The 12,061-nt window shown below is 45.2% G+C and overlaps 1 pseudogene; it reads right to left on the reverse strand.

Annotated features, from left to right (window-relative positions):
• Positions 1 to 968: 968 nt before the first annotated feature.
• LOC103637095 (stomatal closure-related actin-binding protein 1-like) lies at positions 969 to 3,693 on the reverse strand (annotated as a pseudogene).
• Positions 3,694 to 12,061: the final 8,368 nt, after the last annotated feature.

The following is a 12,061-nucleotide window of genomic DNA, read 5'->3' on the forward strand; positions in this document are numbered from 1 at the left end:
TTCTTCCTAACCAATTATTCATTTTTTTCTCATTTATACACCTATGACATTCACATCATTAACGGTGGGAAATAACTTGGGCATTGAAATTTGTCCACCTATCAACTTGATGATAGCAATTTCTACAATAATAATAATGAATACAACTGTCAAAGCAACATATATTATGGATGTATAACTTAGTGAATCTTCAAGAGCAAAATGAAAAGAAACACATATTGTCAAATATACATTCATGAACTAAATATCCACTAACTATCTACATCCTGTAATAAACCTTGGTAGTTCAATTTCTTACCAATACACTTCACATCCGAGAAATTTGGAATCTTGCCATTATTAAACACTGGTTTCGCTAAATTTCCATTAAATGAATATGTTTCGTCTATCTCTACTACTCTATAAGTCTATACCGTGGGCGTCCACAGCTTCACCGTATAGCTCCACTATCATCCACGCCCTCCCCTCCACCCAACCCACACCCTCTCCCTAGATCTCTACTACCTCTCCCCAGATCCACTCTCTCCCCCCACACGCCGACCACGCACTGGCTCTCCATGGAAGGGCACGGTCGACGTCGACCCCAACCTCGGCTCTCCATGGAAGGGCACGTTCCCGGCCGACCCCGACCCGGCCACTACGCGGCTCTCCACGGAAGGCACCCAGATCCACTCTCTCTCCTTCGTGGTCCTACCGCTACCACCGCCGCCCACTCGCTGCCATGGTGCTCCAGCCGCGAAAGTGGGCAGCCTACTGGATCTTGGCATCTCGCCGCCGCTCCTCACTTCCGCTCCACCTGGTATGCCCTTCTCCCTGCTTCCCCTCTCGCTAGATGACTCCGCTGCTCCAGAATCCACTCTCTCTCTCTTTTGTGGTCCTGTAGCTACCCTGCCGCCCCACTCGCTGCCATGGCACTCCAGCCGTCAAAGTGGGCAGCCTACTGGATCTTAGCATCTCACCGTCGCTGCTCACTTTCGCTCCACCTGGTATGGTGTCCTTCTCCCTACTTCCCCTCTCGCTAGACGACTTCGCTGCTCCAGAATGGGTGGTATTAGTCACATTTTTTCTTACCGTAGCCAATGATGCGGAACCAAGCTCCCCTATAAGCTTACTATGATGCCTTCTTACAATGCTCAAAATGTTTTCTACACGATACCTGCATCTACGTGGAATAGAACTCCTTCACGATGATCGTCTTTTCTTTAGCAAGTCTCATCTGCAATCTCCCGATGCAAAGAATGTGAACAGAGTCTGCAGCCTGAGCAACTCCATTCACTTGAAGAATGACTACCTACAGTAGCAAGGGGGAAGTGATAATGAAAGAGATGAAAGGTGTGCCTTCTTTAAAACAAAAACATGGTAATTTTTTTTTGCCACGTGATCATACATCATAACCAGTTTCTCTTCGCCTTACAAGAGCCTCTACATAATGAACCAATCCTGCAGCTACGAAACTGAAGAACTGTCAGCCATGTCACAAATCCAAAACAATTAAACAATAGCTGTATGTGTTGGACAATCCATCCATCAGGAAACCATACCAGGATGTACTGAACCAGCAGTTTTTGTGATTGATGTTTGGCCACCAGATTTGACTTCAGCTTGGGTGTACCGGCCCACATCATGTGGTTCTGGAGCATATGCTGGTTTTGTGGTGCCTAAAAGTTTTAGTAGCAGAAAATGTCAGAAATATATCTTCATCTCTAGAAAATATTAGTACTTTGTAGGATGAGAATTGTTCAACCTCAAATAATTTCTTTCTTGCTTCCTTCAGGCTGTATGCGAAACCACTGGATTGAACTGTTCCAGAAATCTACAGAGGCACAGTCGTGAACAACTATGTGCAACGTTGAGCCTAAAGTTTCTAGACCCTTTAGTTCATACAAGGGCATGTCATTTTCCCCGTAACTTCGATGCAGCTCCAACTGAAAATATAACAATAAAAGTGTAACTACAAATCAGTTAACACTTAATACCACTATGTAATATCTGAAAATTGAAAGGAAAACTGTGAAACTTTATAAGTTTAACAAGGAACACAAAAATAACAGAACAATTTGGTTCAAATGGATTTGAGACACATACCACTTTCAAAAGGCGAAGAGAATATGAAGATGTTTTAGCCAGTTGATCACACAGAACTTGGATCTCGTTCTCAATGTCCATTGCCTAGACATGTATTTAGATGACTTGAAATATATTTGGTACCCCATAAGCTCCATAAGTAATGAAACAAATGTGCTAACTATTTAAAATATAGCTTGCAAATTTCAACTTTCACACGAGTATTTGGATTCTACCTTGCTTGGGCAATGCAACATTTTCACTCTTGGTGCTTCTTGAACTTCTTCTTTTAGTTCATCGACATCCTAAAGATGTAATAGCAGGAAATGGTTATCATGAATTCACATCTAAGATGGGAAAAAAATCTTAGAACAAACATCTAGAGACTGAATGAAGCGCAACAACGCTTAAAATATATGAACAACTAATATCTAGAGTTTAAGGCTAGCAACTTAAGTTAAATGAACTAAAAAGATAAAAGTAAGATGTCACTGTTGGGCAAGTAGATGGTTAAGATAATAAGTAAACAATCAATGATGTAGGTTACCATTTGCATTTTGTCGATACTCACTAACAACTTTAAATTTCCATAATAAGACATGTCTATAGATAGTTGAGAAGAAATACTAAGAATCAGAGGGCAATAAAGACATTAGCACAAACAAGTAAATAGGGAGGAGGTGGTTTCGTATCTTAGCCCATGTATTCAAAGTGATCTAGGAATAGTATGAAGGCGTCGCAATAGTTTTGAAGAAACCAGATGGGCAGAGCTCTATTCAATCTCTAGAAATCACTAACCTGCTTCCCAGTTCTGTGAGAAAATTTTTCCTGCTCTTTAAGTGCTGATTGAATTTTTTGTACAGAAGCTTTAGCCCTTCCTATCTCCAACCGAGCATTAGCTCTTTCTTCGTCAATAATTCTCTTGGCATCTGTAGAAGCCTATTTGCAAGACCGAAAAATGATAACAGTGATTGAGAAGAATGAATAGAATGCAACATCAAACGGATAGAGCTCGAGTGTGCTTCTATATAGGAAAATGCTACCACAGGACAAAAAACATGGAGACATCTATCTAAGTACTGCCCCTTAGGAATGGCCACAGTCCCTATTGTAATTTGTTCTTTCTTTTCCAGTGGCTCGCGTCAAGTCAGATTCCCACGCTTCAATCAATGCCAACTATGACAAATCCCTGTTTATTTTCCTAAATTCCTTCTAATGTGGCATCAAATATCTGAAGGCAATAACTAGGTGCGGTAATTCAAGCTCTTACTTATTGAATTGCTAGGAACATATGAGAACATTTGTTATTAGATGATAACCATTTGTCGTTTGTCAGGCCGTTCACCTTCATCAGCTCACTGATTTGCTTTGGCGTGGCAACAGATATGGCAAGAAACTAGATAAGAACATGCTGGTGGCCCAAAATCGGCGAGAAAATTTGCATCTGAAGAGCAAGGCTCACCCTGGGGGCCACCGAGCTGATTCAAGGCGGCTACGAACTGGCGATGCAGATCCGTGGACCAGCAGCGCTGGGCCTTCCTTGCCTGCTGCTGCTGCGATTGGGAGTTGGGACTGGAGGCCAACGCCAAGCGCAGGGGCAGCTGGCACCGTGGCGGCGGCCGTCCTCATCGCCGCCTGCGCAAACCCAACCACCTGGTGCCGGACCTCCTCGGTGGCACCGTCACCGCTCCTGGTCGCCGGCGGATGCAGCAGCCTGCTCAATCGCGTCCTGCAACAAGCTCCATGTTGTTCTCCTCTAGCACAGCGTTCGCACTGCGTAGCTCCACGCCCTCCACCGCCAACACATCAGCCCTCTCCTCTCCACGGCCGAGGGGCGGGGTGGCGTCGTTGACGAGCGGCGGGATTTTGCCCCGATGGGGCAGAAGTGACATTGACTGCGCTTGTGGTTTGTTGCGTGGAATAGGGTTTTGTTTATTTAGTAGGCCTTTACATGGGCTTTGGTGATTAAATAAGAAACACAAAAATCACGTACCCCTATAGCGACCCACTATCAGTCACACACTTACTTCTATAGCGACCGACCATAAGTTGTTAAATTTCTAAACTTTTAGCGACCCATAGACCGTCGCTATAAACGCATTTAGCGACCAACTGTCGATCCATAACTTTTAGCAACCAACCGTCGGTCCCTAATAAGGGTCGCTAAAGATCAACCGTCGTGTAGTGCATGTGCCTGAAGGACTGATGACAGTAAGGAATGATGAATTTATAGCATTGAAACAAGGTCCGCTGTCTGTTAGTGAGTACAGGGACAAGTTTCTGCAGTTGTCATGTTATACACCTGAAGATGTCAATACAGATGCCAAGAGGTAGTAGAGTTTTATGAAAGGTTTGGTTGATCCCCTTCACTATCAATTGATGAACCACACTTTCCCTACCTTCTAACATTTGATCGATAGAGCCATAATGACTGAAAGGAAGCGCCAGGAGACGGAGGATAGGAAACGCAAGATTAGTGAATCTCAGACCGGAAGTAGCAGTCGTCCCCATTACTCAGGAAATCCACCTCAGCAGTTCAAGCAAGGTCACCAGCATCAGCAGCAGCGTCAGCACCACCAGCAGTACCAAAGACAGTTCCCTCAGCAGCAGCAGTACCGTTTGAACAACCAGCAAGGAGGAAATCTGTACCAGCGCCTTTGTTGGCATAAACTACCAAATATACACAACTTCAGTCTTCTTTCAGGACTTTGTTGACAGCTTCATTCAGTAGCTTGCCAACAGCTTCGTCAATAGCCTCATTAGCAATTTTAATCATATCAAGTGCCTCTTTCACAGTTGGACCAGTCTCAAGATCATATGGCTCTGGAGGGGAGAAAGCTCAGCTGTGTTAAGACACAAATGTGTTAGTACCAAAGCTACAAAAATTTACAAAGCTAAGATATAAAGGATATACCTATAAGTCTAGCTCGCTCTGCAGCTTCTTCAACTCTTTTAGCCTCTTCTAAGATGTTATGAGAATCTTTCACATTTTTCTAATGGCTTCATCAGCTATTTCTCGGCCACCTTTCAGCCATACTTCGGAATAAAACTTCCCACCCAGGGTAGTAGCTTCGGCTGAAGGGTTCCTAACATCGTCAGCTGATAACGCAAAATCTGGCTAAGCTACAGCCTTGGCATGATCACAACCAGCCTTTTCCAAAATGGACACGACCCCACGGGCACCGGCAAAGCACAAAAATCCCCTCTGCCACTAAGAATCTCCTCGAAGGCTTCAACTTCACCTTTAATCCGTTGGATAACTCCATTATGGTCACCACAGATGAATTTTTGCTCTGAAGAAAATGCACCAACTTTTGAAAAGATGTTCTTCAGATTCTTAGCGCGTTCCATAGCCATATCGTAGCATTTTTCTTTAGTTGCACGAAGCTCGTCAACATTTCATTGTGCCCTTGATCGTTCGATTTCACAAATTTCATGTTTCGTCAGCTCTACATTAAAATTTTCAGTTGCTTTGGCAACTTTCTTTTCTAGCTCTTGCACTTTGGCTTTCTGAGCTTCAGCTTGAGCAGATAGCTTAGCTTCGCTGGATTTCAGTCTCTCGACTAAAGATAGCAAAATCTTGTCTTTTGTGAGAGCTTCATTCCTCAAGGTTATAACCTCCGATCGAAGGTTTCCACGTGCTATTTGATAGCTCACATCTTCTGTATCCTTTTGAGCATTCAAAGCTTTGCTAAGGATTAGACCCTGTAGAACAAAAGAGAGAACAAACAATAAAAGTAAGAATTACCGAAAATAGCTCGAAAAGTACTAAATACGAAGTCAAAATGTGCAAACCTTTAAACTATTGTATGCGAGGCTATCCACAAGCTGGTCCTTTGACATGGCGGACAAGCCAAGCTCGAGCTTCAGAAATCCCATGTTGTTCATCATTTCGCGGCAAACATCAACTTCCTTACTGTCCGGAAGACAGTAGAGGAAGTCGTCTTCGTCATCCCCTCCGTATACCAAGGACCCTCGGGGGTATTTTAAGTCCTTGGTATAGTGCTCTACTTCAGCAATTTGTTGTAATGGTAGCTGGTTTCCCGAAGCATCACGAACAATAAATTCCAAGTCACCATGAGGAGGTGATTCGGGAGCAGGAGATTTAGATTTTTCAGGAGCACTTTCTTCCACCAACCCTATTGGCGCGGCTTCCGAAGGTCCGGCTTCGGCAAGAACATTAGCCATGCTTGCAGTAGTTGCTTCTTTTGTGCCTCCAGATGTTTCACTAGATGTTTCGGCAGAAGCATAAACTGGTGCCTTTACGGATTCTAAAACAGCATCTAAGATGCTAGCCATTCTTCTTTTCCTTGGAGTTGTTGTTATAGTACTTAATGGCTTTGGCAGCCTTGTTACAACTGCTGGGCTCAGCACCTTTTGTTGTTCTGCTGCCTTCTCTGATTCTGGCTCTTTGACTGGGTTTGCACTAGCTTCGATCGGCATCGCAGGAGCTGTTTCTGTGGCTAATGGGGCAACTTCTCCACTTTCAATAAGCTTAGGCACATTGGTCGTCATAATGGGCTTCGGTCTATGTGTCAAGACCTTGACTCTCTTCGCCTTCGGCGCACTAGATGATGTTGAAGCAGCAATTTTCCTTTTTCCCCCTTGCCTTTGGACATGAAAGCAGTAATCAGGGTAAACAAACCCAATAACATCGAAAACCCTGTTCAGCCTCTTTTTCCCTCGAGTGTCGAAGGCAACTGTCATGGCTTTGTCTTCTGTCCTCGAGTAGGCTCCGAGTAGCTCATCACTCATTGCCTCTGTAGTGTCTAGCCAGTCATCATTTGGCTCATCAAATTGACTTCTGTACCGAAAGGTATACCTGAGATAAACCAAGCCACTTTGGCTGGAGCCAGCGGCAGCTTCCTTCGGCATTTCCCATTCACTTGCAAGAAGCCATACTTTGTAAGCAATGTGCTCTTGAACTAAATCTCTCGTGCCAATGTAGGTGCATATGGTGTTGAAAGCTATTTGGCATGCTTGCACTTCATTCCCAAGTGCGATTGATGGCCTTCTAATGCCGAAGCATGACCATATAGGACGTTGAATGACACCCCTCACGTCCTCCCTCTGATTCAGGTCATTCTTCACGTAAAACCATTGTGTCATCCAAGAGCTCGACCACTTCTTCTGAAATGTAGGAATAGGGTAATTTGCCTCGGAGCGGGGCACGAAGCTGTAACAGCCGAAGTTGTTATGATATTGTTCTTTTCCAGTCACCTTCATCTAGTAAGATAACTCGTGAATGTTGTAGAAGCACTTAGCATCCGACTCCAGTCCCTGACTCCTCATGGCCCATATAAAAACCACCACTTTGATAAGAGCTTCGGGGGTAAGTTGATGAAGGAATATCTCAAATGTCTTCAAATCCTCAACCAACATCTTGTGGAGCGGAAAGCGAAGCCCAGCTTTCTTGAAGCTCTTGAAAACTACTACCTCATTAGCTTCGAGAAGGGGAACGATGCTCTCTCCCCCAACCCTCACTATGGAAACATCATGAAAATATTTGCCTTTCATTGTTACAATTTGCACTTGTTTGACAGTTGATTTCCCAAAACAACATGGCTCGGCCTCCACAGTCGATCTTCAACATCTTCATTCCCACTCTCCACGTCAAAACTGTCGCTATCGCTGGAGTTCTCAGACAACCCAGCCAACATCTCATTGGTGATCTTCTCTGTGTTGGTCTTTTCCATAGCTTCATAAAACCCAAACAGTGCGGGGTCTGTGATCTTCTCCTCAGCCATTCAGGTGATGGTTGAGCAGATGTCGAAGCTCAAAAGTCAATCGAACTCACAAAAGAGAAGGCTAGAATGACAAACACAACACAAACAGCTAGATCACACGAAAAATATCTGCAACACAGCCTTCTATATATATACTCAGAGCCCCACAGATCAGTGGGTCCCACGGTTCAGAATGATTCGCTATTCTAGTGAAGGGAAGGTGTTTTTTCGGACCTTCAGAAAATTGTCTTCGTTCACGTCGCAGTTTGAATTTGTTACAAAGAAACAAATTAATACTACATGGGGCTACTATTGGGGGCCTTCTTCTTCCGAAGATCCTCAAAAACATGACTAACCATATGTTTTCAGCATGATATGGATTATTACAGGGAGCTTCAGCTTTAGGATGGAAGTTTTCTCCCATGACGAAAGCATACGAGGTGGAGATACAATTCGAAGATGATAAGGATGAACGCCGAAGCTACAACCGAAGGATAATAGCTTTGACTTAAAATAGTGATGAAGGCCAAACATGATACTGACTGGAAAGGAAAAAGACTAGCTAGTCTTTAATGATTTACGTTATGGTCATAAGTAAATGTTAGGGATACAAATGTACTTTTACCCGGGATGCGTGTCGTGCCTATAATAGATAAATAGTAGCACTGTACTATTCACGCTGGATTGTAATCACTCTCACGTCAACACCTTCGAGCAAGCCGAAGGTATCAATGTAATACAGACACCTTCGAGCAAGCCGAAGGTATCAATGTAATACAGATTATGTTAATACTCATGTATATTTTACAGAATGCAAATATGAATGAATCAATGAGTTATACTCGCTATTTTCATCTCTTTGTATTCTTGTTTATCCATAAGATGATGACGGCATGTTCTTCATGAACTTCGTCTGATGATCATTCTGTCCATGGGGAGATAATGCCTCGGAAGACGAATGTCCTTAATACTTAACAATCGTGTTGCCTTGTTCTTGACTCACAGCATTTGAGAACAAGTGACCAACAACAGCCTTGCTGGCAAAGAAGGTTGAGTTCAAGTGGACCCCAGCGTGCCAAGAGTCCTTTGAGACGTTGAAGAAGTTGACAACAGCACCGGTATTGATTCTGCCTGATGTTCACAAGCCATTCTCAGTATATTGTGATGCTTCGTACACCGGACTAGGATGCGTGTTAATGCAGGAATGGAGAGTAGTGGCGTACTCGTCCCGACAATTGAAGATTCATGAGAAGAATTACCCCACTCATGATCTGGAGTTAGCAGCAGTGGTTCATGCACTGAAGACCTAGAGGCACTATTTGTATGGGCAGAAGTGTGATATCTACACGGACCAAAAAAGTCTCAAATACATATTCACCCAGTCAGAGCTAAACATGAGGCAACAAAGATGGCTAGAACTAATCAAGGACTATGAGCTGGAGATACATTATCAACCTGACAAAGTTAATGTGGTTGCAGATGCTTTGAGCAGAAATAGTCAAGTCAACATGATGGCCGCTCACCCGATGCCATACGAGCTAGCAAAGGAATTCGACAGGCAGAGTCTCGAATTTCTGAACAACATTCAAGGAGTGACAGTTGAGCTGGAACCCACTCTAGAGCAAGATATCAGGAAGGGCCAGAAAGACGATGAGAAGATCAACGAGATTTGACTTATCATAGATGGGAAAGGCAAAGACTTCCGTGAAGATGAAGGAGTGGTATGGTTCAAGGATAGACTGCGCGTTCTCGGCATCAAATCGATCTGGGAACTGATTCTCAAGGAAGCTCATGAGATAGCATATTCCATACACCCTGGCAACAAAAAGATGTACCAAGACCTGAAGAAAAGATTATGGTGGTACGGAATGAAAAGGGAGATAGCCGAGTATGTGGCTATATGCGACAGTTGTTAGAGAATCAAGACAGAGCATCAGAGACCCGCATGTTTGTTGCAGCCGATACAGATTCCTCAGTGGAAATTGGATGAGATTGGGATGAACTTTATAGTTGGTCTGCCTGGTACTCATGCTAGTTATGACTCCATCTGGGTAGTAGTGGACCACTTGATAAAGGCGGCCCATTTCATACCAGTCAAGACCACCTATAACAATGCAGTGTTGGCAGAACTATATATGTCCCGGATTGTATGCTTGCATGGTGTTCCGAAGAAGATAGTATTAGATCGAGGAACCCAATTCATTTCTCATTTGCCAGCAGCTGCATGAAGCTTTGGGCACGCATTTGAAGTTCAGTTCAGCTTATCACCCGTAGGCAGATGGTCAGACAGAGAGAACCAACCAGATTCTCGAAGATGTTGAGAGCTTGTGCATTGCAAGACAAGTTAGGTTGGGACAAGAGCCTACTGTATGCAGAGTTCTCTTACAACAACAGCTACCAGGCCAGTCTGAAGATGTCACCATTCCAAGCACTCTATGGGAGGAACTATAGAACTCCGTTGCATTGGGACTAGCCCGGCGAAAGGTAGGTGTTCGATCCAGACATTTTACTTGAAGCTAAAGATAACATCAGAAGGGTTTGAGAGAATCTGAAGATAGCGCAGTCCAGGTAGTGAAGCTATGCTGACACCAGAAGAAGAGGATTGAGTTTTGAAGTTGGAGATTATGTCTACTTGAAGATGTCACTCATAAGAGGAATCAAAAGGTTCGGAGTCAAGGGCAAGCTAGCATCTCGATACATCAGACCGTACCAGATCCAAGCAAGACGAGGAGAAGTGGCATACCAACTCAGCTTACCAGAAAGTCTGTCAAACGTGCATGATGTGTTTCATGTGTCTCAGCTGAAGAAATTCTTATGAGTGCCAGAGGAGCAACCGCCAACTAAGGATCTTGAGGTTCAAGAAGATTTGACCTATATTAAGAAGCCCACTCAGATTCTGGAGACAACAGATTGGGTCACTCGAAGAAACACCATTCGGACGTGCAAAGTCAAGTGGGGTCATCACTCAGAGGAAGAAGCAACCTAGGAAAGAGAAGATGATCTGAAAGCCAAGTATCCTGAACTCTTTGCTAGCCAACCCTGAAACTCGAGGGCGAGATTCTTTTTAAGGGGATAGGTTTGTAACACCCTGAATTTGGGGGTATAAAATTTATTCTCCAAATGCTTACCAAATTCAGGTGTTACCCTTTGTCTCTCTCTCTCTAGTCTCTCTCTCTCTCTCTTTTCCTTTTGAGTGGAATTAGGTTAATTAAGTGAGGGATTATTTATTTATTTTGTCAAATTATTCTTTGAATTGATGCACATGTTTGAATTGGTTTGAATTTGAAACTTGGTTTGAATTTGATTTGAAATTCATAGAGAAAATAAAAAGAAAAGGCATTAAAAATTCCCTAGAAAAAGAAAAACCAATAGCAGCCCATTAGGCCCAATCCAGCCCAGCCAGGCCGCGCGCGCGCCCGTGTCGCCTGACAGGTGGACCTGACCTGTCAGCGACGACCGCGCCCGGGCTCCCTCTCTCCCTCCCGCTGCCCGGTGGGACCAGCCTATCGACACCGATCCGTCCGCGCACGCGCCCACTCTCGCTCGCTGCTCGGTGGGACCTCCCTGTTAGCGCTGACCGCCCGTTCGCCCGCTCATCCTCGCTGGTCTGCGGACCCCGCCTGCTAGCCACTGCTCTCTTCCATAACCTCTCGCTCGCGCTCTTCGTCGTGGACGCGCCCACGACCGCTCTTTTCCCGGCCACGTCCCCAGCGCCAAATCCCTTTTCGGGAGTCCGCGCCCACTCACTCACCTCACCCAGTTACACCCCCAACCGAACACCCTTGCTCTCTTTCTCTCGCTCTACGCACGCACCCATGGAGCTCCGTCGTGATCCGCCGCCGTTCCATGGCTGTCATCGAGCGTCTGCCACGTCCGTTGCATCGGTGAGCTCTGCCTATTCGCCAGCAATGCGAGACATTTCCCCACTGGTTTGTACCCAGACCCTCGGTTTCTCCCGTTCCGTGCTCACCGGCATTCTCCCCGTGCAGCCGAAGCCCCACCGTCGTCGACCCAAGGTCTCATTGTGTCCCTACTGTTGCTCAAGTGCTCCGGAGTTTTCTCTTGAGGTGAGCAACCTCCTCATGCCCTTAGTTCCCCATTTTTGGCCCTGTCCTTCACACGATTGCTCGCCGGAGCAAGTCCACGTCGCCGTGGGCCGCTCCGCCGCGGTACGTGCCCTCAGATGCCCTTGTGCCGGTGATGTGCCCATGGTCGTGTTCGCCACACTCCCCTGAACCTCCCTGAGCCCTTCCCTGTGTCCTAGCTGGCCC

The sequence above is a fragment of the Zea mays genome, chromosome 8, assembly GCF_902167145.1.
Source record: "Zea mays cultivar B73 chromosome 8, Zm-B73-REFERENCE-NAM-5.0, whole genome shotgun sequence".
Taxonomy (NCBI): domain Eukaryota; kingdom Viridiplantae; phylum Streptophyta; class Magnoliopsida; order Poales; family Poaceae; genus Zea; species Zea mays.